The 25,937-nt window shown below is 45.7% G+C and overlaps 1 long non-coding RNA gene across 1 annotated transcript; it reads right to left on the reverse strand.

The window, feature by feature from the left end:
* Positions 1-224: 224 nt before the first annotated feature.
* Positions 225-23,725, reverse strand: LOC121664881. Its single transcript, XR_006016161.1, has 3 exons — positions 23,576-23,725; positions 4,775-4,899; positions 225-4,684 (listed from the first exon to the last, which is right to left on the reverse strand). It is a non-coding gene; the product is annotated as an uncharacterized LOC121664881 (long non-coding RNA).
* Between the last annotated feature and the right edge of the window lie 2,212 nt (positions 23,726-25,937).

Raw genomic sequence — 25,937 nt, forward strand, 5'->3', positions numbered from 1 at the left:
TTTCCAATACTTTCCTGTAATTTCCAACACAGCAAAACTGTGTGCAGCATGACCTCCCAAGTAACTCTGTCAGCTCAGCTGGGGAAACTGTGAGCTCAAATCCCAGAGAGTGTACACTGGGGATTCTTTATGCTGGCCTTGCCACCAGGAAAAGTAGGAAAAATCTGTAACTCTGCCCCAAAAATTGAGCTCTGTGTGCATTTTTGAGCTGTGGGTATATTTGGTTTATGTACACAGCATGATCAACCTGAACTTTAAATGGAAACTCCCTTCGCCTGGCAGGAGTACAGAGAGATGGTCTGAGCAGCCAGGGATTGGGTTAGGGAAAACAAAGGCCTGACAAGATTAAATCCGACCAAGGTCATCAAGTGCAACAAGAAAAGCTTCTACAGATATATCAGTGATGAAAAGAAGACTAGGTGAAATGTGAGGCCTCTCCAGAAGAAAATAGACCTGGTTACCCAAGATATGGAAAAGGCTGAGGTACTCAACAACCTTTTTTGCCTCAATCTTCACCAGCAAGTGGTCCAGCCACACTGACTGAGTCACAGAAGGCAAAGGCATGGACTGGGAGAATGAAGAACCATCTGCTGTAGGACAAGATGAGGTTCAAGAGCATCTACGGAGTCTGAAGAAGCACAAGTCCATGGGGCCTGATGAGATGCATCTGTGGGTCCTGAGGGAACTGGCAGATGAAGTGACTAAATCACTGTCCATTATTTTAGAGAAGTTGTGACAGTGTTGTCAAATTCCCACTGACTGGAAAAGTCATTCACACACTATAAAATATACATTTTGTAAAACGGGAAATAAGGGAGAACCAGGGAACTACACATTGGTCAGTCTCACCTTGGTGCTTGGCAAGATCATGGAGCAGATCCTTCTGGAAACTGTGCTAAGTCACATGGAAAATAAGGAAGTGCCAGGATTTCATTAAGGGCAGATCTGGGAAGAAGGACTTGGGGCTGTTGGTCAACAAGAAGTTCAACACGACACAGCAACTCATGTGCACTCACAGCCCAGAAAACCAACCTCATCCTGGGCTGTTTCCAGAGCCCCGTGGGCAGCAGGAGAGGGAGGGGATTGTGCCCCTCTGCTCCGCTCTGCTGAGACCCACCTGGAGCACTGCACCCAGCTCTGGGGTCCCAGCACAGGAGGGACATACAGAGAGTCCTGACAAGTGCACAAAGGTGATCAGAGGGCTCGAGCACCTCTCCTGTGAACATCATCTGAGATGGGGCTGTTCAGCCTGGAGAAGAGGAGTCCCTGGGGAGACTCCATAGCACCTTCCAGTACTTGTAAGTAGCCTGCAAGAAATCTGGAAAGGGACTTTTCACAAGTCTTCACAGCCTGGTCTGGTGGAAGGTGTCCTTGCCCATGGCAGTGGGGCTGGAACGAGATGATCTTTAAGGTACCTTCCAAGCAAACCATTCTGAGATTCTATTCTGTGTCCAGAATGGACAAAAGAAAAGTAGAAAATATATTTTAAAGATTAAATAAAATATTTGACATGGGCATCTCTATTGAACATAGTGGCAGAAAAAGGGAAACCATTATGAAACAAAAAGAAAAATAAGGGAAGGTCATCCTGGGTTTTGTGGGTGTCAATGCACATCCCTGTCACCAGCTATCAAGCAGTTCTCACAGGCTGGCTTTAGGAGCTCATCTATGAGTGCTTTGTATATCCTCATTGTGCCTATTAGTTTTTTAATTCATTTCTTAATATTTTGGAAAAGCAATTTAGAAAAGCCTCTCTGTCTATTCAATGCAATCACAGTCAGCATAAAGTCCTGATGCATTGAAATAAATCTGCCTGTGATATTCCCCCCCAGCACAGACAGGGTAGTAAATCCTTATCTGGTTCCAGAGAACTGCTGTGAAGGCCTGCTGTTAGAGTCCTTACAAGTTCTGATGTCCTCTTATTTTGAGAAATGTAAAGGGCAATAACACCAGAAGTCTGCATCTCCTACCCAGCCACTGGGGAGGTGGGTGAAAAGGGCGTTCCCAGTCTGCAGTTTCTAGAAAAATCAGATATCTGTGTGTCTAATTAGAGGAGGGAACTGCTGACCTCCAGCAACAGACCTTGGCCTTTGTCAGTTCCTTTGTCCTTTTCCTACAGCCCCTGAAGCTGCGAATCTTGTTATGACTGCCCAGAGGGTGATCAATAATGTATTGGCCTTACATTGATTCAGTTCAGCCTTACATTGATTCAGCCTCACCACAGAGAGCAGCAGCATCGACAGAGAAGGAGGCTGTTTTGGGAGCAGAATAACTGTTTTCAGCCCATCACCCTCAGCAGGGAAATACACGTTTTTTGAGTTATAAAAACCTAGACCCTGCTGCTAGTGGGTATTTGAAAGCTGTGTATCCTGATACTTGGGAGGAAAACCAGAAAGAAACCAGATGACACATCACAGCTTAAAATTAAGAGTGCTTGACTTGGGAAAATCATACCATTTCTGCATCACCTTTTTTTCCAGACAGACAGGCACATGCAACCCATAAACAGTGTGCTGGGAAACTCCCAAATTCTTAAGGCAATAGGCAAGTTAGCCTCAAGCAATATCAGATTAATCCATCCCAAATAAAATAGAAATGAATGGCACAAATCTTGACAGCATTTTCAAAGGGAATTGTAGCTGCCAGCCATCTAATTATGTTTACATGTTTCCCTGCCCAAAATGCAAGTCATGGTGCACTGGTGAACAGGAAACTTACACATTCCACAGGGTCCAGACAGCACAAAAACAACCGTGAAAAGTTCACACGACAGGTCAGCTCGTCCTGCATTGCTTCAGCCAGGCATTTGTGAACTGGGAAACCCATGTGAGTGCAGCCCTAGCAGGACTGCAGGCAGGCCAGAAAGGGTGCCTGCACGCTGCTTAGGGCTGTGTGGGTGTGCAAGTGAGCTGCTCCTTAAAACCATTATCTGTCTAACATGAATGTGCTCACTATTAAGTAGGAATATTGTAGTTAGACAATCCCTGTTCAAGCTGATTTTCAGTTGTCATATCTCTTTTATTAGGCACCCAGTACAATTCTCGGCTCCTCCCATTTCCTTGACACAATAGTGCTATAAAATGGTAGAAGTCAGTCTAAATTCCTGGTATGATGAATATAAATTCTTTCCAGTAAAAAAAAAAACAAAAACCCAGACTTGTTTTACAGGCATGACCACAAGTCCATTTAGCTTTCAGGTTTGGTTATTCTGAGTAAATTCATCAAATAGGGGTTTTAAATTAGAGAGAAGCCAGAATTAGAAATCTGGATCCTCACCAACACTCTGACCTTGGACATGTTTCAATTATTGTTGAAGCATTTCAGCTGGGCCACTGTCTATTAAAAAAAAGACCAGATCTAAATGCTTAATCTGGATATGCTGAAAATGCAAAGCGATTCAGTTTCAGATTAAGCTACAGAGCTAAATTTTGCAAAGACCTGATACCAATTTGTCATTACGAAATGATGTCTTTAGGTGACTCCTTTTTAGGGTGTTGGATATGAGAGAAAATTAAGGTCTGGATTTTTTTGATGTGAGTGCTTGAAATATTTTGAACATTCGATTATTTTAGAAAGGCTTACACCTGAAGTCACTTATCCCATTTAAATACTTCTTCCTCCATAGCACTGTTTAATGGCAGCCAAGACCTACTCAAAGGTATTTGTTTCACAGATAACTAATGGATTTAATAACAGAAGAAGAGTGATTTTGTATATATTAATTCATCTGCCACACTTCAAAGTATTTGGAAATGTAATTCAATGTGTACAGTTCCATGCTTCTGCTTTACCACTGTGCCAGCAGTACAATCCTTATAATTCACTCAGAGATATCCACTGAGGTTTCACACTTCAATATGTACTAAGTAAATCCTGTAAATAAGCATGTAGCTTTCCCTGCATTTTGGCACTACAAGTAGATACATCCTGAGCCTCCAGACTGTAATCCAGAGGGCACCCTGAGAAAAACAAGCCATCTATCATTTTGTGCAAAGTGTTCCTTTAGCCTGCAAGAGCATCTAGCAAGCAGGCTAAGGTGAAGGTAGCATTCCTCTGCAGATCTTGCTGGTCTAATGGTATCATGACAATGAAGCATGGGCAAAGACAAATTTTTTCTGATTTGTGCCTTCTGAATTGTAACTCTGATGACACGGAAATTATGCTGGTCTAAATGGCAGCAAAGCTCAAGCCCACAGTAAGGTCCATCCTAAACCAGTTTCAACACATTTAATATTGATTATGCCATCCATTACATTTCAAATGAAACGTCTTGTCCATACAAGTCTGTTAAAATCTTTCAGCAGAGCAGTCTCTACTTGCATCCAGCTGTCCTTAAAATAGCACTACACCAAGGCTTTTGCTGAAACACACTTGCTGTTTACTGGCCTCTCTCTGCTAAAGGCTGCGCTTTTTATATGAACCCAAAACACACGTTTTTCATTTCCTTAGAATAGTAAGAAATCTTTTTACAGAAACTGCTGCCTAAGCAAATTACAACTCTATAATATTTCCATTAAGAGATCTTACTTTTCCCAATGTCGAGTGCTTTTGGTGGTGTGTTACGAAGTCCAGAAACATGGAGTGAAAATTGTTCTTGTGACCACAGAACCGTTTTAGATTTTTCTGGTGAGGCCCATGTCCAGGTCATTTAAACTTAGGTTTGTTTTGTGCTTCCTTTTTCCTTCTGTAAATTATAGGGATTTAAAAGAAAGATTTCTTTATAAAGATTGTTGTCTAAATGAGAACAGAATAACTTTCACAGGACTTATGTTACCTTTTGCCTTACTGGGGAGAAATGGGCTCATCTGAATGGTAGCTGCATCAGCAGGACACAGATATATCAGCCTGGGGATCCTTGGTGGACAGTAGAAGTCGAAGGCATCAGTGGCTTCTGAGGACCTGGTGGGGTAAGAGATAGTGCAAGCAAACAGAGATATAAAGCCTTATTTGCTGAATTGATTCATGCCCCTTTTGCTCCACACAAAGCTGCTTCTCTTGGGAATAAAATAACTCAGTTAGATCCAACCTAGTGGAGCAAAGTGTCTGAAGTTGAAAGCCATCTACACTTAAACCTGTATTACAGACTCAAATATGTGCCCTGAGAGCTGATTTACATATGCATGCAGGAGGCTGTTGGCTTTTTTATATGTGCATTGAAGATCTATGCCAAACTGAACCTCACATTTACTTGCCAGGTTTTTAGCAACTTCAGGTGTAGTTTCACATTACATCACACTGTATTACGTAACCATGTAATCACAAAACAGCTTTTGCAGGTGCTGCAGTTGTGTGCCTGTGTCCTAGCAACTTTGCAGACTGCCTGGTTGTGTGCCCACAGGCTGATAAGAACCAGTTCCTGATGTGTAAGGCCTCTGACAGAGTATGTCTGTGTACACAATGTCTTGCTTTTCTTTAACTTCTTTTCCATGTTGTCTACTTCCCATTTCATTCAGCTGGAAGGAGTCAAGGGAAGGTCCTTGTATTTTATGATGCTAAACAGATGTCACAGTGCAAACACCCAAGATGGGGAGGGTACACAGTGCTTTATTTACATTAGTTATCGGAAACAAAAATAAAAAGCTACCAAGTCTGAGAGTCCCATAAGGACTCCCTCCAGATGCAAAGGAATGTAAGGATAAAGACAGAGGAAGAGTTTAGTCAGGAGGAACCAGAATCTGGCTTTGCATTACAAGGCTGGAAACAAGGTTACAATAAGTAAACAAAATAGAAAATGTCCTTTACTGCTTTGCTGGCCGGTCCCTTCTCTGAAACTCCTCTGGCCTGCTCTCTACTGCAGATGCTGGGATACACGTGCTGGCATCCCCAGCCTCAGCAACCAGGTGACCCAGACCCCTTCTGTCTCCTCAGTTACAGCCCTCTAGCTACACTGGCACTTTCATGTCCATGAGAAAACAACACAATTTAATCAAACTGTGATATTCAAGTCCTGAGTCTTGATTCCCATCTTGCCTGTCCCTCCATTAGAAAGGCCCCTGTCTTGAATTTTTCTTGAACTCCTCCTTCTCGGCTCCACTGTGTTCATACCATGCTATGTATTTTCTGCAAAACACTTATATTTTGTTTAGTGGTTTTGGTTTGCTGCTGGAGATCTCACACCCATAAGGCAGGTCAGGCCACTGGGAACCTCTGCCCCAGCTTGCTGTGAGCTGCAGGACTTCCCTACATCACAGGTGAAGAGGTCACTGCTAAGAACTCGGGTTCAGGCTGGTTGACTTCATAACCCACTTAGCACCGGGTCTGGAAGGGAAAAACAGGAAGCGATTGCGTCAGAAGATGTGTGAGTAGGCTGGGGGGAAGGCATCCCTGCGCTGAGGTCTGGATGGGATAATAAATAAGGGTGTAATGACAGACTGGGAAATTCAGGTTGTCAGACCTTGATTCAATTTGACATCAGTTGTGACAGGAAGGAGAAAGTCTGATTGAGCTGATTAGACTGGGAGGGATTCATCCCAAAGGACTGCAAAAGGTTAGGGCTGATGCTAGTGGGGACAGGCAGGGTGGCTTTGAGCTGACACGGTGGCAAGGCAGGGATTCATCCCAGGGGCACTCAGAGACTGTTTCAGTTGTCAGGAGCTGATGAATTGGGATGTGGTTCAGAGGTGGTGCTGAGCCAGGGGAAGCAAGTAGTTGAGCTGTGTCTCAGTCTGACTCTGCACACACGGCCTCTGAATCCATTCCTTTAACCTTCTCGCTTGCCAGGAGTCAGTAGGCAGCTGGTCAGGCAGACTTCCTATACCTTTTGGTCTCCTGACTTGGTGTGATTGCCTCTTTATCCAGACCACAAATCAGAAGGAAAGATGGCATATGGAGGAGAAAAGAGAATGTGGAAATACTGTATGTGCAGGGAACAGGAACTTTTACTTGAGCATCCACAAAGATTTTAAAACAGTGTCTTCTTTACCAGTGCATCCACTCAAGTGAGTTAGACACAACTGCTCAATGTATTCAGCTGTGGCCTCCAGCAATGGTTCTTGAAAATGCCTGAATCATGGTGTGACAGCAAAAAACCTTTCATTTAGTAGGCTGGATAAAAGTAGCAGTGATGCACAAATCAATCACTTCTGCCTCAGAAATGGGATCTGTAACTTCATTTTAGATTTGTCTCTTCCAGAACTGTTTGACATGCCATCAATCTGGCTTCTGTTCATTCTCTTCACTCAGCAGCCTAACTCTCCTCAAAATGGTGTTCTACCTCAGTTTCACTGCTCCATCCTCTCCTGGTGCTTCTTAGACCTCCCTGATTTTCCACTCCTATTCTGTTCCTGTCTTTGTCCACCCCACCATGTTCAGCTGATCTTCACATTATTGCACCTTTCTCCCACTTATTCACAGATTAACCCCTCCATTTCAGAGCCAAACTCTGTAGATGTTTTACCCAACAGCTACACCTGCCTAATCAGTTTGTACCCACGCTCTGGTTACCTCACCCTCACGCCTCCCTGTTACTCATGTTTATGGTGCCACATGTGATATTACGTGCTGGAGAGGGTCATTACTGTGAGGAGAAGCAGGAAAAGGCAGTGCCTATTTGCAATTTGCTTCAGAGCTCCTCCGGCTGCTGCGTGGGAATACCGTGGGGGTGGCGATGGGAGAGGAGCGAGTGCTCGGAACACTTGGAAACCACAGGCTTAACTTGGCTTCATTCAGACAAGCCTCTTGCTCCGGGCATCTGCCTGTGTGGTGCATGGTGAGCAGAACAGCCTCGCCCTGCCTGCGCCCGAGGCTGCCTGGGAGCCGTGTGACTGGGTTTGTGTGGCCCAGAGTCCAAACTAATGAGCTTCCATTAAAGACAGGTTATACTGAACCAGCCTCAAACCTGCCTCACCTGCGCTTCCTCTGTTCTTCTCACCACTGACAGAGAGAGAACCGAATTCATCTCTCTCTGGCTTTCTTCCTCGCACAGCACACAGCACCACAGGGGCTCCAAATCAACTGTGTCCAGCACATTTTTCCCGTGATTTTGTGCACATTCCTCAGATGTCAGGCTCATGGTCTTAATGCAGTTTGTGCATGCTGATGCCTAGAGTGGTACTACCTAGCAGATCCTGTCAGCTGCATTGCTTCTTCTTCTATGGAAAATCTTTAGCATGCCATAAGGATGAAAATAATGCTATAATGTGGGAACAGAGTTGGAAATGTCTGAGATGTACCCAACAAATGAAAATTCAATACTGAAGGAGATCCTTCCAGGTGAACTTTTAGCCTCATCTAAGGAATTTAATAGAAAATTCTATCCATATTATAAAATGTTATAGACTGGTTCAAATATTTTGTCTGAAGGCATTAACCTTCGGTGAAATTCACTTGGCCCTTTCCATAATGTTTCTCAGCTGCAAGCACTTGATATTCTCATTCTAATGGACAGCATTTTCTAGACTACACTTTTGGCCAATGGTCTAAGGGCAAAATTAAATAGAAGTCTTAAAAATATCAACTGATTCACATATTGGTGAGAAAAGATTCAGAGCTGAAGACTAAAAGGTTGCTTTGCTCCAAGGTCTGAAATTCTTTGGCATGCCAACAAAGTTGCCAGCTGGCTGTAAAAGAACAAAAATGAGCAGAGCATCTGCAAGATATTTACAGTAAGGTTAGAGGGAGGAGGGGAGCAGCCCTCAGAGTTTATCAGTGGTATGCAGAGGTCAAAACGTTTATCAAACCAATTTGATGTGAAAAACCCTAACGAGAAAGTAGTTCTGAACACTCTGAGCGAGTCCCAGGATGATGAGTTGCATCTTCCTAAGTGCACTTTGGTTCCCCCGGGAACCAGATGGAGGGGAAGAGAAGGGATCAGTGGGAGAAAGGGGGAGGAGGCTGAAGGAAGCCGAGTCCTGTGTGTGAGGGTGTATGACAATGATGTGGCCTGCGCACAGCCAAGGCCTTGACTTGGGCTGTCTGGGATGCCTTACCTGTCATCCCCATTCTGCCTGCCCTGAATGGATTTCATTATCCCTGTCTGGAATGTAGAAGACATTTCTTCCAGACAGTGATACACATATATAAACAAAATGAAAATGCAGAGGAAGCAGATGCTGGTCCCGCTCTGTCTCAGATGGCCCCTGGTAACTCCTGTCCCACATGGGAGTCTGGGGAAGGAGAGGAAAATCCCCTCAGCCATCTTCATTTTCCTGGATTATTCCCTGCTGGAAAAGCCCAGGCTCCTTTCCACCACCTTCTCCCATTGTCCTTCACCACCCAGCAGCTCCCAGTGCTGCTGTTTTACAACATGCCCCAGTGACTGTGGTGCTCTGTCCCTCAGACCCTGTCCAGCCCAACAGGCTGGTTGGGCTTTCCCAGAGTGCGATACTGGTAATTTCTGGCTTCTCTCTTCAGCCTGGAGCTGCTGGAGCCACAGGGGATTTCCAGGAATGGGTTAGTTTCCCAGCTTTTGCTGTCATTACTGGAGAACAAGGGGCTTTCCAACGCACAGACTCTTATTTCTGACACTGACTTAGAAGGAGGGCCACAGGGGGTGGGTGTTTTAGCCTGACTCTACCCCAAGAGGTGAAATGTGAGGTTTAGATCCCCTTAGATGGTTTAGATGAATTCAGGTCTTCAGATTTGAAGGGTATGAAAGTAAGTACGAAGCAAGTTTTGTCTTCCCATTTTTCTCTTTCCAGCTCTCCCCATCAATGAAAGCATGCAGCTCCTGATGGCCACTTCTTCCCCAGTAAGGCATAGTTAGTGTTCTCCTGGAGAGGAAATTTCGAATTTCATCACCAGGAGAGTTCAGTCCACCCCTTTCCCTGTTGTCTGTCTGACCACTCTTCATCCAGCATCTCTGTGATAATCAGTTCAGCCAGAGGTGAAGTGCTTGGGCTGGCAGGGCTGCATGGGAAGGATCAGCATGAGAAACAGCGATGTTTTCGCAGTTACTGGGCAACACGAGGAAGTGTGCTTACTGTGGAGCTCCTCGGAGCCCTGTTCAGCCCACCATCAGGGGCGAGCTGAGCTGTGAGGCAGCAGCACTCTGCAGCAGCCATCTCCCACCCGCAACCATTCCTCGGGGATTAGTCACTGACTTCCCAGAAAACGAGATCCAGTCCTGAGGGTCTAAAACTTTGCTCTCTGGTTTGTCCGCGGTGCTGGGGGTGACTCCTCAGAAGCAAATGCAAGCAACAGGACTGGTTTAAGCAAGAGCCTTTGGCTTTTTTCCTCCACACCCCGCCTGAGGACATTTCTTAGCCACTGGTGGGGGCTGTTCAGAGGGAGATGAGTGAAAGCACAGTCTAGACATTAGCCGTGAGCAATGGCAACTGGTTTCAGGTATGTGACTACCTGGGAGTAGTGGCACCGCCTTGTTCCTCAGGCTGTGCCTATGCTGCTTGCAGCTGCAGTGTACATTGGAACTGTTTTCTGGCTGCTCTCAGTGAAGCTATTTAATCCTAAGAGACTAAAACCACAGCAGTGCTAGACTGTGTACAATCTGGTATTCTCCTCACCCTGGCCCTCTTTCCCTTCACAAGCTGCCCTACCTTGAGCTCTGACCTGGTCCCCTGCCTTCAGCTGTTTGAAAACCTATTTATAAAAACCTGTAGTAAAGTGCTTGAGTTAAGCTGGTCGAAATTAGTACCTGACCTCCTGTAAAAATTACATGAGCTTATTCACAGCATCCCGCTGGTAATTTCAGTGTTGTAAAACTAAAACCAAGTAGAAGTTGTGGGTGGATGTTTTAATTAAAAATCTACCAGCGGCTCACTGAGTGCCAAGCCTGGGTAAGTGACTGATGGAGAAGAGAAAAACAAGATCCTTTGCTGCTCCTCAAGCACCCCACACTAAGTTTTCTTGGCATTTACAAGTCACTCTACTGCCCACCTCATCCCCTGAGATAATCTGTTTTGAGAGAGGAGTGATTATGGAAAGTTTTGGAGAAAATACGACTTGTCTGTGCAAAGCATTGTGAAGCCTTGAGGACTGGTATGCAGGATGTTTGCAGCCCCTTTTCTCCACTTCTGGTGGACGATTTGATGGGGGATTTAGTCTAAGAAGACAGTGACAAATGACCAGTCTGTGGAGAAGGGATTAGGAAGAAGGGGAAAGGAGAGAAAAGAGAAGATAATACCAAAGGAATGTTGTTTTTGGAAGAACATTTTAAAAAGGAAGCAGATCATGTAACAGCCATGGGCAATACCACTTGCATCTTTCATAAAAGCAGGGGAAACCAGCACTATGATTCACCTCATAGCATGATACCACCAGTCTTTGGACAAAGAGGCTGCGAGGGTCAGGGCCAGCTGTGCATTTGTGTCTCTTGGGCAGCCACAAGCCTTCTGCTCCCCCTGTGATATGATTTACCTAGGAAATGACAACATATCCCTGTGACTATCACTCCACAGCACAGCTTACTACATAGGACGGCTTTTTTCCTATATCTCTCTTGAAAGCAGGACATAAACCCACTTTGAGGCTCCATACTATGCAGGCTGCCCTGCTCTGCTCCAGCTCTTCACAGGGAAGAGGAGTGAGGGCTGCCAGCCCACGGAGCAGAGTGGCCAGGCATGACTCCAGCTCTGAGGGAGCGGCCGCGCAATGAGGCAATGCAGAAAACAGCTGTGTCAGGCCATAATGCCACAGCAGGGTGCACAAAGCTGGTATCAGCATCACTTTGATATTACTGTACTTCATTGCATTTGGAATCACAATTACTGCCCCATTATACGTTCTTCCTGCAGCTGGGACTCCTTCCCATGCTCATAACCTATTTAAGTGCCCCTGTTTCAATTTGAGAGAAACCAAACCACCTCCAAAAGCACTGAGCCCTTCAGCGCCTTCATCCCATGTCTATTTTCAAACCTATCATCGTACTGCCATGAACTTTGCATGTCCTTTGAAAGGAGTGTCAGCTCCCATCTGCAGCAGGCACAGAGGAGCCATGCAAACCTTTCCGCTTCCTCCAAGGTCAGTGCCTCTGCTCCGTAACATGGTTCCTTGGGGCACAGTGATGATTCAAAATACAAATTCCATCTGGAAGGGATCTGAGAGCTCATTGTCTGGCAGAAGTAATTTCCTTTAGGTAAAATGCTTTTTTTTTTTTTTTTACACTTGGCATGTTTGACTGTTTGCAAAAAACTCTGCATGGAAGTGTTAGCACAGAGAGTTTTTCTGCTGCTGTGCCTCTGGACTCCCAGTAGGAGACATTCAAGGAGACTGTTCAGATGGGGACATCTCAGAAGAAAGCACAGTCTTCTCTGAGCAGCTCAATGGGGTCTGACTCTGCCAGGCTTCTCCGTGCCTCCATGCAGAAAAGCAAACTCTGTGCCACTTGTCCTTATGGTGTGAGAAAAACACTGCCAAATGTAAATAGGAAGGCACACCCAGAAATGCTGGAAAGGGAGTTCCAAGAGGTATTAACTCACTCATTTCATTATTCTGCTGTTTCTTTGACAAATCCTATGTTTCTGTTCCATGAGGTTTTTCAGAGACCTATTTTCTTGGCAAGCCACATAGTCCAGGGACAGGAAGGTACATACAGAACAACCTGGTGTGGACAAGCCCATCTCCCTCAGATGTGGGCTCCTGGGGGACATTGCGTCCCAGTGCAGCTGCAAGTGAAGCAGGAGCTGTAAGACCACTGCCAAACCATCAAGCAGCCTGTGGCAGCCTCGCCGCACTGGTCTCCCCCCACACCACAAAGGGTGGCCTGAATCTCTCCCAGATGTCCACATACCACAGCCTGCTTTTCCTTCCAGGCAACCACAGAAAGATTTATTTGTCTAAAGAAAGGGGAAGCAAGGATTTTAACTCCTCACGACTGCAACTGTCCAGTGGATTGCTCCCTTATGTAGTTATCTACTAGGTCTTCTGAGCCTACAAGTCAGGTAGCCCTGGGATCCTGGGATGCTTTTATTTAACTCTTCCTTAACTTGGGAGTGATGGAGACCTCCCTCATCACAGGAGGTGACGTAAACATACTATAAATTGCTACAAGTGTTGCAGAAGTGGTCAGGCCCAGGCAGCTGTTTGAAATTTTGGCTAAATGGTCACCCCAGTTTCAATACAGCTGTGGTGAAGTATATTTGCTTTGGTTTGTGTTCTAGACACTGCCAAGCAGCAACTCACCCTTGTTTCTTGAGGTCTTAGTCTATACTCACATAGTGTCCCTTGCAGCATGAGTCACAGGCCTGTTGTTTATGCTGGGGTGTTTCAATTTCCACCACAAGTTCCAAAGACACTGCCACTGTCCACAGACCTTATTCTTCTCCAACTCTGCCCCCTTGGCAGATGTCATGTGGAAAATGCAGTCAAAGCCAATACTGACACTGCAAGAAATGTGCTTGGCAGTGCAAAGGCATCACTCTGCTCTCTGCTAGAAGCTCTGCTCTCCCTCTCCATCCCACTGCCCCAGTTTTTTCTGGGCTCTGACATTTCACCCTCATAATCAACCTGCTCAATACTTTATCCAGCAAAACTGACTTCACTTGTTTTTAGCAGCTTTGCCCTAACCAATGCCACAGGCCATTATTTATTATTCTGTAAAACATGCTGAAACTTTGAGAAGCTTTGAGAAGAGTAGGCTATATTCCTACTCTTTTGTGGCAAACCTTACGCCTCTTCTCTGTCAGGAGGAAAGAGGTTTCTTAACATGTAGACAGAGGAGAAGAGACTGCAGATTTTACACAAAATGCCTGCAGAAAAAGGCCTGGGTTTCGGCATCTTGTCGTTTTCTAGCACTTCAGCTGGTTCCTTGTTCAGTGTCTGCAGAAAGTATCCCATGGTGTGTTTGTTTAACTGCAAGAGCAAGTGGTGCTGGGGGACCACAAATGCATTTTACTAATAATAAACACTTCCCATTCTGTTAAGTCACTATGGAGCACACACAACTTAGACTGGATTTTCTTCGTGTCCTGCTGCCTAGAGCCCTATTTATCCTCCTCTGGAATTTCTGCTATTGTGCTGAGAGCTGAGACCTCTGTTTGGGCTACATTTCTCTAAATACACAAGAACACTGATACCATTTTATCAGAAGTGAAAGATTGAAAAACTTCCCTCTCTCAGAAAAATCATTGGGCCAGGAAACCTACAGACCTCTGTGATTACAGAGTGGGATGCCACACATTTAATTTTAGCCATCTAAAAGTCATGGCATCTCACCTAAGATATTTGTCTGGTCTCTCTATAATCAGTGAAAGGAGATAAGCCTGTCTGGTCATGACTCATTCCATCTATTTTAGGGTGAGGTGAATCAGCCCTTTGCAGCTGCCTTGCTCTATCTGTTGACTACAGAAGGAATAAAAAGAAGTCCCTTAGACCAGAGATACTTAATCTGAAGTAGCTAGAGTTACAGCTGGAATCACCCACTCTTGGTAATACTGAGAAGCACAGTCAAGGAACCCTTTCTTCTGCCTGGATGTTGTCGTGTGTGGGGAAAGGATTGAATGATACCAAAAATAAAATTACGCATCTTCATCTCACGTTTCTATGAGGGACCCTACTGTTCCTTTTAGCCTGTTATATTTTCATCTCTGTACCTTCCTTGGATGCTAGGGAAGCTTTTCAGCAGTTAAATAAGTTGTCTGACTGCAGCAGTTCCAGTTGTCCCAGCCCACGTCCTGCATGCTCCCAGAGCAGCGGAGAGATCTCCACAAGTCACACCGGGGACAGGTGGAAGACCTAAAGGCCATTTCCTCAGGAACTTGCAGTTCTGGATTGCTGGCTGACTGCAGAGGCAGGAAGAGCATAATGTATAATATAATGTATAGAGTATCTATAAATGCAAGTAAGCATCCCAGTGCCTTTCCTATGACTTTGACCTAGGGCTGCCTCCGCTCTGTATTCTCTTTTGAGCATGATAGTTCACTTTGATCTCTCTCTCCACAGCTGCACACCAGTATATGCACAAGTTAAATGCTAGCCCAAGTGAGATGTGAATCTGGCCCAGCTCCTCACTCTGTTTCTGCTGCTGCCTTGCTCAGTAAGAACAGCCACAGGGTGAGACACCTTCCCTGGCCCAGGTGGCCCAGCTTTTGCTCTGGCTGGCTGGCTGCAGCCCCAGACAAGAAGGCCTGTGAAGGGGCAGTGGATATATGCTGGGGGATCAGCAGATTCTCCATGGGCATGTGCCCTGGGCTGGCCCTGTGGGAATGTCATGTGAAGCTGAAGTGGGGTGCACCAAAAGGAAAAAATTCAAGAAAAACAGTTCGGAGGGAGGGAAAGGCAAATGGTTGTTTTTTTAACACCATGTAACATCAGTTCATAATTGTTGTCTTTATGTCTTAGTAGGTGCTTGTGTGGTCTTACTACTCTTGTGCTTCTGTCACTGTCTAAAATTCTTTAAGCAGTGTGTAAATTACAATTAAAAAGTATCCATGCTAGCTCGTCCCAGGGGCTGATGTTGTTACTCAGAAGGACCTGGTTCCAGGCCAAGGTCTTTTCCTCAGGATGCCAATGCGCTACGTGGCAAGAGCTTCTGTTTCAGAATTTTCCATCCGGGCTTTTGAATGCTAGGCAGTTGCCAAGCCGCCTGCCAGGCTGGTTAAGAGTTTACTCAGGGTAGCAGACCAGAGCCTGTTAGCTAACATTTTCCTACAGTTACATAAGGAGGGTGTAGAATACCACTTAGGGAGGAAAATATAAGCTTGTCTCTAAAAAGCAAAGTGAATTTCCCCCATCTCCCCTGGTGTATCTGACCAGCTCACTGTCACTCGATAGCTGTTTCCATCATCTGTGCTAGTGCTGGTGCAGAAACCTCCTGTAAGAGCACATTCCCTGGCCAAGAATATTTGCTTGTTGAGTACTTCTTTATCAGTCCTGGCTGATTTGTGGTCTCTTGGTTTGCAGCTTCTTCTTTGGCTTCCTTTTCAGTATGTCCAAGCTGGCAGCATCTTCTGCACTGGTTCTGCACTGTGTTCGGTTCCTCCTCAGGACCTTCCCCAGGCTGCAGCTGCACAGTCCCATCTCGGCCAGGCGATGCAAATCCAGCCACTTGTTCTAACATTGCCTTTTAAAGAGCAATGATGTGAACTCTGGGATACCTGGGCAAATTCCAGTTGGAAAATCTTACTTAGAAGAACTTCCTTTAGTAGTGATTGCAGGAAATGTTGTTCTTCCCTCTCTGTCTAACCAAAACTGGGTGCGATCTCTCTGTTGTCATCCCATCCTTGGCTGAATTTCAATAGGAGGGTGTGAACAGGGTAGAAAGGGCATCACGACAGATTTATTTTTAAAAACTGTCCTTAAATAATTAATATGAGGATCAATCTAGGGGAAAACTGTTATTAGCAATGCGCATGTAGGTGTTAAGTGTCAAGTCCCAAAATCTGCTTTCATGAGTCACCTTAGAGTATCCCAGTGCCTTGATACAAAGAAAAATCTATCTGCAAAAGAGTTGTCATGGAAACATAAAAATAGCTCTGGAAGGGATGTTGAAGGGCCAGCTAGTCTCTTCCCCTCCTACAAGATAAGATCAAATATAATTTAACCATTTCCGACAGATGTTCTCTAACCTATTCTTAGAAACCCCCTCAGCTTCCCAAGGCAACCTGCTCCATTAGTTCAATTTTTTCTGAAAAGGTTTCTAGACAGCTAATCATTCTTCTTGGGATCCTTATTCCTTTTGGGTCTACAATATTTCTGAAGAACATTTGACTCAAACAGACTCAGGTTCAGCAGGTGAAGCTTTAGTAGTGGCAATTTGAGGCAAATTATTACTTTCCTCATCTTATTTATTACACATCAATGTGGGTGCTTATATTTTTGCATCAGTGTGGCACTGCTGGCACAGGGCAGAACCATGACTGCCAGAGCTCCCAGAGAACATGCTCCTTCTCCAACAGAGAGTGAATGAAGTGTGAATACATTGCTTAGCTCTAATAGCATATTACCAAGGGGTTCTTCCCTTCCCACAGCTCTGGAAACCTTTCATAGTGGACTAATTTGGTGGTAGGAGTGATGGTGAAATTTAGGTTTGGACTGAAATGTTTTTAGCCAGGACAAACACCACATCCTTACATATGGGTTCAGAGTTCCCTGCCTAAAGCCGCAGATGTGTGTGGAGCAACAGGTCGGCAGTGGCTGTTCCCATGCACTCAGAGGTGACACCTTCCCTCTGGGAAATCAGTGTTTGCGTCCTGTGTTTGCCTGTGAGCAGGGCTATTGGCAAGGTTCACGTGCGAGATTATTGATTAGGTTGTGCTGGGAAAGTTGAACCACCCAGAGTCCAGAGACTGTTTTTTTTCCTCTTGGAATGTGTCTGCTGGGGGTGGTGTGTCTTCTGTCTTAACCAGTTTTTTTCATCTTGGTATTATTTGAAACAAAGTTATTTGATAAAATTAGTTGGATTGGTTTGTTTAAACTGTTTTACCACTGAAAAAATATGTGTTTTCACTGCATGTGCTTTTTAGGGGCGAAAAATGGTGTTTTTTAAAAGTTCTCTTTACTTCATATCACTGAAATGATCTCATTTGGACATTGCATTCAACATTTCAGGGAAATGGTGCAATCTTGTTTCTTCGTACCTCTAAACTTTTCTGTACTCAGGCTTCTCAGGTGATCTGCATCTCCTGTAATATGATTCCTGCAATATAACTGTCTCTCTTTATCATGATGGATGATGGTGATATTTACAGTTTGATAAGCTTCTATTTAGGACACAACTGAATTCCAAGTTCTGTTTTTTAAGGGGAGTATTTCAAGGTTCAGCCTCTTTGACAGTGAAAAGCTATCTTTTTTCTCCAGGGAAAATTAAATTATAATGTTCTACTGAAAATTATGTTCATGCCCTGAGCACCTCTGGATCTGACTGTGGACTTGAGAGGTATCCAGTTGCAGCAGGGCAAGTGGGATACCCTGCTGTGATGACACCTGTCCTTTATCGAGGAAACCCTCTTAAACATGTTGCTTGAAAATATCTCCTGGCACCCACATCTCCTCACCCAGGAGGCACAGTCCCTTCACAGCAGCACCACCCTGCTCCCCTTCCCCTCTGCAGCTGCATTCTCCCTGCAGGTGCCTGCTGGGCTCACAGTAGTGCTGTCATTAATTGGCAGTACTGCTCATCAAGTTCAAAGGGCTGCAGCGATTTCATGTGGCAGAGGGGGAAGAGGAAAGCTTGCTGCCAGCTTTTGTTAGCCACAAGTGAAACATTAAAGCTCCTTGGCTATTGCATAGCAGTGCTGGCCATGAAAGGAATGAAACTCTGCAAGGTCATGCTGTTTTAGTTCTTGGACAGGCATTTGACGTCTGGTGAGGGGTGGATGAGTACTGATAAGGTGGAAACCTAGATATTGTTTAAGGAAAAATGTGCCTGGCCAGGGCAGCTTCCAGTGACCCCATTCTCACCATGCCAAAGGGTACAAGGGTACAAGAGTGCCATCACAAGCAGTCCCTAGGGAATTTGCTGCTCACCTTAGGGCAGGAGAGGACTGCATGCAGGGGGACTGTGCATCCAGGACACATCTGCCTGTACCAGCTACAAAGGCCAGAGAATAGGCTCTCCTCCCTCTGCTGTTTGATCATGGCTTTGTGTCTCACACTCTCAAGGACACCAGCAAGGCCAGCAGGTAAGGCGAACCAGGGACAGTTTTTGCTAGGCTGAGAATGTGGGTGGTAACTGAACACGAGTTTTTCTGTGCCTTTTGCTCCCAGGACACCACCATTTCCTCCCTGAAGAAAATGAGGATCCAATGAAAGTGTGGGACTCAAAAGATGCAGCAGCCAGCCTCTGAGCTACGATGGGCCACACAGCCACTGCTGGTGTCTGAGGGACACATGCCATATCCTCCCCTGCAGCATCGCATCAGATCTGCTCCAGAAAAGGACTGGCTCATCTATAACCAGAGACTGTTGTGTGGGCAGATGGATGTGTGTCCATCATATCCAGGCTGAGTCACAGGACTGAACATCAAATCAGCAACAACAGGCAATTGCAGGAAGACACTCACGTCTGTGACCACATGGTTGCACATCTGGGGGACTGAGGAGCACAGTACAAATGGGTCCTGTGGAAATACGGTGGAAGAGCTGGACAGGTGATCTCTGAGTGGCCAAAGGAGGTTACTCTTGCTGCTTATGTCAGCATCTGCTTCCCTGTGTCTCCCCTGAGGCTCTATCCTGGCCTGTCTTAGCACAAGTTCTCCTGTGCAGGCACTTTTCCATGATACTCTGTCTAGTTTCTGCTGTGGAAAAATACAGCAGCGAAAATGGTTTCCCCTTTTCAAAACAAATGACAATAGTGAGGATAAATGTGATTTCTCTTCCATTCATAGTAAGGACTAACTTTTGCATAATAAAGTTATGGATATCCAAATGAAACGGGGACAATAGTATGCTCTAGATCAGAGGCAAGATTTCTTAACTAAGCAATATGACTCAATTCTTTGAATACCTATGTCTCTACACAATATAAAAGAAAAATTGTTATCACCTTCCTTCCTGCAGCTGGTACAGCCAAGTCTTTTGAGACTGTCTGCCTGAAGTTGTGTCCCCAAGCACGCTGTTCAGCCATCTGGATAAGCTGTCTGATTTTCAGACATTCTGAGCCTTTTACAATTCCCATGTGATTCTGCAAACAGAAAATCTTGGCCTCTGAGCTATGCTGTTAAATTAAGCAGCACCAGGTCTGGCTGTGATTATTAGAGCTAGAGAAACCTCCATTTGTGTTCCATTGCATGCCAGGTGGAGCTGGCTGGTCTCCCGAGCAGACCTATGTTAGGTTGCCTTTTCAAGCAAATTTGCACAGCTGTAGTCAAAACAACCCCCAAAAAAGTGGCCCCACATGTACAAATACTGTGATAGGACTCTTGTAATTCCAGTATCAATGTAAAGCGGCTCTGAAACTGGTGTAGGTACAAGCAGTGGAAGTGGTGAAACAAGCAGTGGTGGAAAAGTCTGCTAGGATATGGAAATCTGAGGAATTTGACATGCTCTGAGAAGTGGAACTGAATTTGCTTATGTTTCAACTCATGAGATGGAAGAAGAAGTCCTGTTTCAACACATGTTTCTAGTTTGTACACTGAATTGCTTTCACTTTGATGTTCTTGAATATTCAAACATTTTTCAATTCTGTGTTACAACACAAAATACAAACGCTCCCATTTTGTCAAAATGAAATCATCATAGGCTTGAGACAAGGTTTTTCTTCACAAAATAAATTCAGAAGGTTTGTTCCAGCTTCAATGGAATCAGAAAAATCTTTGTGTCTTTCATGGAACAGAATTTTCTTCCTCCAGACACATGTCAGCAGCTGCTGCAGCTGGTGTGTCTGCCTCGATCAAAGGGATCAGGAAGGGGTGGTGAGACGGTGTAGCATTCATCCAGCATGTGATAGCAAGCGCGAGGGTTAGTGCCTGGAATCATGATGTCATCATATAAATCATAGAAAATCATCAGAGTCAAGGGAGACCTTTGTGTCTGTTTCCTGGTTTGGAGAATATTTATTTTGCAAACTGGCTGTGGAAATATTTAAGCACAGGTTGCAGACAGTAAAACCCTTACGTTTCAATGGGAGCTTTGAATTAATCAGGAATAAAGGGTTTAAAAGTTAGACTGATATTCCTGCAGATCAGCTCTACTTGCATATAGACATTTGAATATTTGAATCACTAGATGTGATACTTGGCAACCATGATGGCTTTTAGAATGACACTGTTCTTCTTGCACTCTGTTTTTTTCAAGGAACATTATGCTGTCAAGGTTAATTCAAAGTAGTGCAGGATTTGCTACCTCCCAGGTTGCTTAGCTCAAACATGGCCAGTGAGTTCATGTGACTTTGAACTCATGCTGCTCTCCTCCCTCAGCTTTAGCTCTTTAATGGTGTCATTTTATTGATTCATTTCCTGCAAGTGCAGAGATAAGCTCTCCTTTTCCTTGTAGCTCAAATCCTTGGTGAGCACAACATAGTCTGTATGATTCAGCTGTCTGAATACCAGAGCCCCCTGAATTTGGAAATGAAGCATTCCATGCCCACCAAGTTCCAGATAATCAATGGGAAAAGCGGTTAAGAAATTACAAGTTGCAGTCCTGTGGCTTGAAAGAGAACCGAAATTGGTCCTGGACCTTAGCATGCCATGTACTTTTATTTTACTGGTTACATTTTATGCCAGTTCGGGAGTGCTTGAGACATTTAGCCATGCCTGCAGCTGGGGAGCCAACCTCCAAACATAGGGAGGGGATAGAGAGAAGGGCAGGCGGTCAGGTCAGCTCTCCCATTCTTGCCGTAAGCCCATGAGGTGAGTCATAGCCCTCACCCCCTGAAGTCATTAAAGCCTAGCGTGTCTCTGCTGCTCCGGCTCTCACTGCCAATGTGGGTGTCAGCTGCCAGCCCTGCAAACTGCGTGTTCTTCCTGCAGCGGGTGTAGGGAGCCACCGGGGGAACCACGGGCACTGATGTTCGGGAAGCAAGAGAAAAAGCTTTGCTTCAGGACACTCATCTCGATTGGGTTTGTGTAGGTACCTGCCCAATGCTTTGCAAAATGTCTTTCGTTAGAAAAATAACATTTTAAAACAAAATGCAGTAATTTTTGACAGCAAAACTCTAGGGGTAATACTGGGAGTGGGTTCTCTGGAAGGTGAAGGGAATGTTATCACTGCCTATCTCGTGCGACGGTGTGGCTGATCTAGGCAAGTACAAGTCCCTTGAAGTGGTATGATTGTAGAACAAGAGGCACAGACACAACCTGGAGCATTAGAATGAACGAGAAACTGTTACATCACGCGGATAAACAAATACTGAAGAAGGCATCAGAGATGCAGGGAATGTCCACACCCTGAGATTTTCAATATTCAGACAAAAAAAGCGTCTGAGCAACCTGATCTCACCTACTTGGAACAGGGTGTTGAACTGCACCAACTCCATTTGGGTGTCTATCCCAAAATTATTCTTTTTAATGATTCTGCGAGTGTGACCAGCCGACACGTGGCTTGAGAAACCACATGTGTTCCTCAAGAAAAAAAAAATTAAAAAAAGAAATTCCTAACAAGAAAAGTACCAGCAGTCCTTCCCTCCTTGCTTGCCCCTCTGCTCCTAGACGTGTGTTGCCCTCTTCACTGTGTTTATTCTGGTGCTCATTGAGCCTTCCATGGGGCTGCCCTGGCTCCCAGCCCCAGAGTGCTGTCAGGAGGTGGTGCAGGCTCGGGGCAAGTCGGGTCTGTCAGACCGAGGATGGTCACAGTGTTTGAAGCAGCTGGGATGTGGCAGAGAAGCACCCTTTTCCGTGTTTTCACGGCGCTTTCCAAGGGAGCTGCGCAGGGCGCTGCTCCATCCCAGACCTGTCACTGCCATCCAGCGGCCTCTGCTGGAAGCGCCGTGTGCTGTGTCCTTCCCTGCCTTCGGCGGGTGGCAGGTCCTGTCCACCTGTGTGTGTCCCTGCTGTGATCTGTCCTGCCGGCCTTTGCAGACGGAGGGGCAGCTGCCAGGCCACTGCCCAGCGGAGCCCAGGGGCACTTGTGCCAGGGCGGGTGACCAAGGTGTCTTTTCCTCGTGTTACCAAAGACACTGTGTTTATCCCCTGCCACATGAGGCTGCTGAGATAAAGCAGGTTTGGGGTTTTTTCCTTCAAAGAGAGTAATCCAGGGCCTTTTCTGAGCATGGTGTGTGGTTTAACCCCAGCCACCAGCTTGGCCCACACAGCCTCCCCCGACCGGTGGGACGGGGGAGAGAGCTGTAAAAGTGAGAAAACTCCTGGGCAGAGGTAAAGACAGTTCAACAGGCAAAGCAAAAGCAGTGCACAGAAGCAAAGCAGAACAAGGAATTCATCCCCCACTCCCCTTGGGCAGGCAGGTGTTTGGCCATCCCCAGGAGAGCCGGGTGCCATCACACAAAATGGCAACTTGGGAAGACAAACACAGCCACTCCCAATATCCCCCCTGCTTCCTTCTTCTCCCTCTGCTTTATATATTGAGCATCGTGCCATGTGGTGTGGAATGTCCTGTTGGTCATCTGGGGTCAGCTGTCCCGGCTGTGTCCCTTCCCAATTCCTTGTGCACCCCCAGCTCCCTCCCTGGTAGGGTGGTGGGGAGAAACAGGAAAGGCCTTGACTCTGTGTGAGCACTGCTCAGCAATAACAAAACCATTTCTGCGTTATCAGCACAGTTTCCAACACAGCTCCAACCCACAGCATCATACCTGCTACTGTGAAGAAAATTAACCCTACCCCAGCCAAAGCCAGCACACAGGACCAATGGATACGTCGAGGAGACTGGTTACACCCTCACAGGGCATAAGACAACTTTGTGAGCTCCTGCTTTCCCACTTTGCAAGCTGCAGGTGTGGATGGTTTTCTCCAGACACACAGAGACACATCTGGCAGCAGCAGGCTGGTGTGAGCTCTAACAGGGCCTCTGCTAGACTGGGCTGCCAGAGAGGCTGCACCTTTTCCACAGGACTGGTGCTCAGAGTAATGAATAATTCAGACCCTGAACCAGAGCTCTGTCCTGCAGACAGGGATGGGAACCACGGGTCATCAGGGAGGGACTAGGGCTTCCCAGGCGCTGAAGGAGGCAAAAGCCTGTCTGAACATGGACTCAGGGGCTGCCTCCCTGCTCCCAGGCATCACTAGAGGGAGACGGAGCACTGTCTCGTGGCAGTGCCCCGAGGAAGCTCCTTAAGCACCATTTTCCATACCTTGTCTTTCTGTTTGAGATTATTAGCGGGAAATACGACATGGCGGAGTCTGCTGGAGCACACCGGGATCACTGGGCATCTGGCACCTTCTGCTGGGACCCTGCTGGGCTGCCCTTGCCTTGCACCGAGCCTCCACCAGCACAAGCACGCCCAGTCTGTAAAGGAGTGACTCTCTTAGGGTCTGTAACAAACGCGTCAGAGTACATGAGGAAGACTCGGCTGTGAAGGGCTTGGGAGGCTGAAGAGAAAAGCAGAAAGGGGTGCCACCAAGTAGAAGTGACAATGGGGGGGGGGGGGAACACAAAGAGCTGAGCATGGCTGAATTGAAGGAAAAAAACAGGGTTTGAAGACAAAAATCTGTTCTTGTTGAACGATATTCATATAGATACAGCCAGCAGTGACCACTTTCCCCATACACAACAGATATCCTGGTTAAAGCAGTGGGTGGGTGGGAGCTGAGGGGAGTCAGAGGGAGGACAGCAGGTGGTGGAAGCCACTCCTGCCTGGTCACATCAGATCAGAAGGGACCATCAGGCAGAATTGGGGCTTACCTCACAGAACTTTGTCTGAAGGTAAAGTTTCTAGAAGCTGTCTCATCTTCCAAGCATCAGAGAAAGACACCCGTATAAGGCAACTCACCATCTCTTGGGGCTGATGTCTGAGATAGGTGGTGTGCTTCATTCTCTCAATTTACTGTCTGTATTGTCTACAGAAAGAGCCCACACACCTCACCGAGAAGAGCTGCCTTGTTGCTGGCTTGTGCTGGACAGACTGAGCAAAGCTTCTAATTGGATCTGCTGTGTATCTTTGCCCACTCCACACCAACCTGTTTCTCCTCCTTCATGCATAAACAAGCACATTTGCAGCAGGGCACCTGCCAGGTACACCAAAGACTGGGCAATGCGCTACTTGCACAGCTTTTGTAGTTTCTGATTTGAATTCAGCTGGGTGTAGGTTCTAGTAACAAGCAGTATGTTTCTCTCCTAGTGTTTTCTCCACATGAGTTTATTTAATCGCTGTATTCAGATGCACGCTCAATTTACATTTTGAAAGCATTTTGGTTATTTTCAGTCCTCTTAACATCCCCAAGTCTTTTGAAATCTTTGAAAACAACATTGCCAGCAGAACAGTTTGCCTGGTTCCAGTGCTGGACTCATCAACGCTACTCCCAGGACCAAGATTTCTCCCTGATCAGGTACTTTTCCCTTGGGTGCAAATTCAGTCTTATCACATCATGCTGGGAGCTTTTGCTGAGCTCTTGAACCACTATGATTGTTGTGTTGTTGTACTGCTGAGGTTCCCTGGAGAGACTTCACAGCATATGTCTGACATTTTTGTCTACAGCTTTGTAAATTTACTTTGGTTGTGTTAGGAATACATTTTTACATAACACTTCTAAGAGAAATAGTAGTATTGGAAGTTTTCCCCCAGATTTTTTTCTATTTCATTGGAAATGAAATAAGGACTTTTGAGAAAGTTTAATTTTGTGTCTTCTCTATTTCACTTCCTATGTCTCTTTTATTTCTGCATTGCATTTGCCTGTCCTCCTGCCTTTCTGAGAACAGGTCTGCAGATACAGATGAACCTGCTATCTCAAACATTTGTTTCCTAGTCTTTGTCATGTGGATTTTATTCCCAATTCAAAATTTAAGCAAGTTGGAGTGCTTGAATTTTGAAATATGTATGCCACATTACATGAGAAGATTATTAGCAAACAGCATGCAATCCAGCTATCATGGTGTTCTCAGCAGTTATTTTTCTCTGGCACACGATATTTTTAAATTTATGCAATGTAATTATGATGTAATTCTATCTTATCTATGAAATTGCTACAAATTCTATTTGAGATGTTCTGGTGTTTCCTTCAAACTTTGTACTGGAGTTAATAAGAACATACCAGTCCCAGGACTGGAAGCAGGAGATGCCTGGGAAGGGGCGGACTTTGCCACTCTATTGTATCAATAGACAAATCAATTTTCCTTCTATTTGGTTTATCCACTTGTCAAATAATGACAGCTGCTGTGCCATACTGCCATAACTCATAAAATTATTTGAGACCTGTGAACAGGAGGTGCATTTATAAGCAGGGACTTACGATTAGAAAGGAACAATTTGCAATATATAAGCTGTGAATGTGCATAAAAAGGCAAGGCAAAATGCATGCAATTGTCCTCACGATGCCACCACAGCCCTGGGTAAAAAAAACCCCCGAAGTGCCTTTCTGCAAAGAAGCAGCAGTGGATTAAGAGGAGGGAGTGCTGGTGTCTGGCAAACAGCTGGCTCTGCTCCAAGGACCACACCAGCCCAGGATGCTCCAGCCTGGCTGGCAGCATGATGGAGTCACCTCCCTTCAGCTGCCAGG

The sequence above is a fragment of the Corvus kubaryi genome, unplaced genomic scaffold, assembly GCF_017639235.1.
Source record: "Corvus kubaryi isolate FWS band 111438036 unplaced genomic scaffold, C.kubaryi_AGA036_p1.0 37308, whole genome shotgun sequence".
Taxonomy (NCBI): domain Eukaryota; kingdom Metazoa; phylum Chordata; class Aves; order Passeriformes; family Corvidae; genus Corvus; species Corvus kubaryi.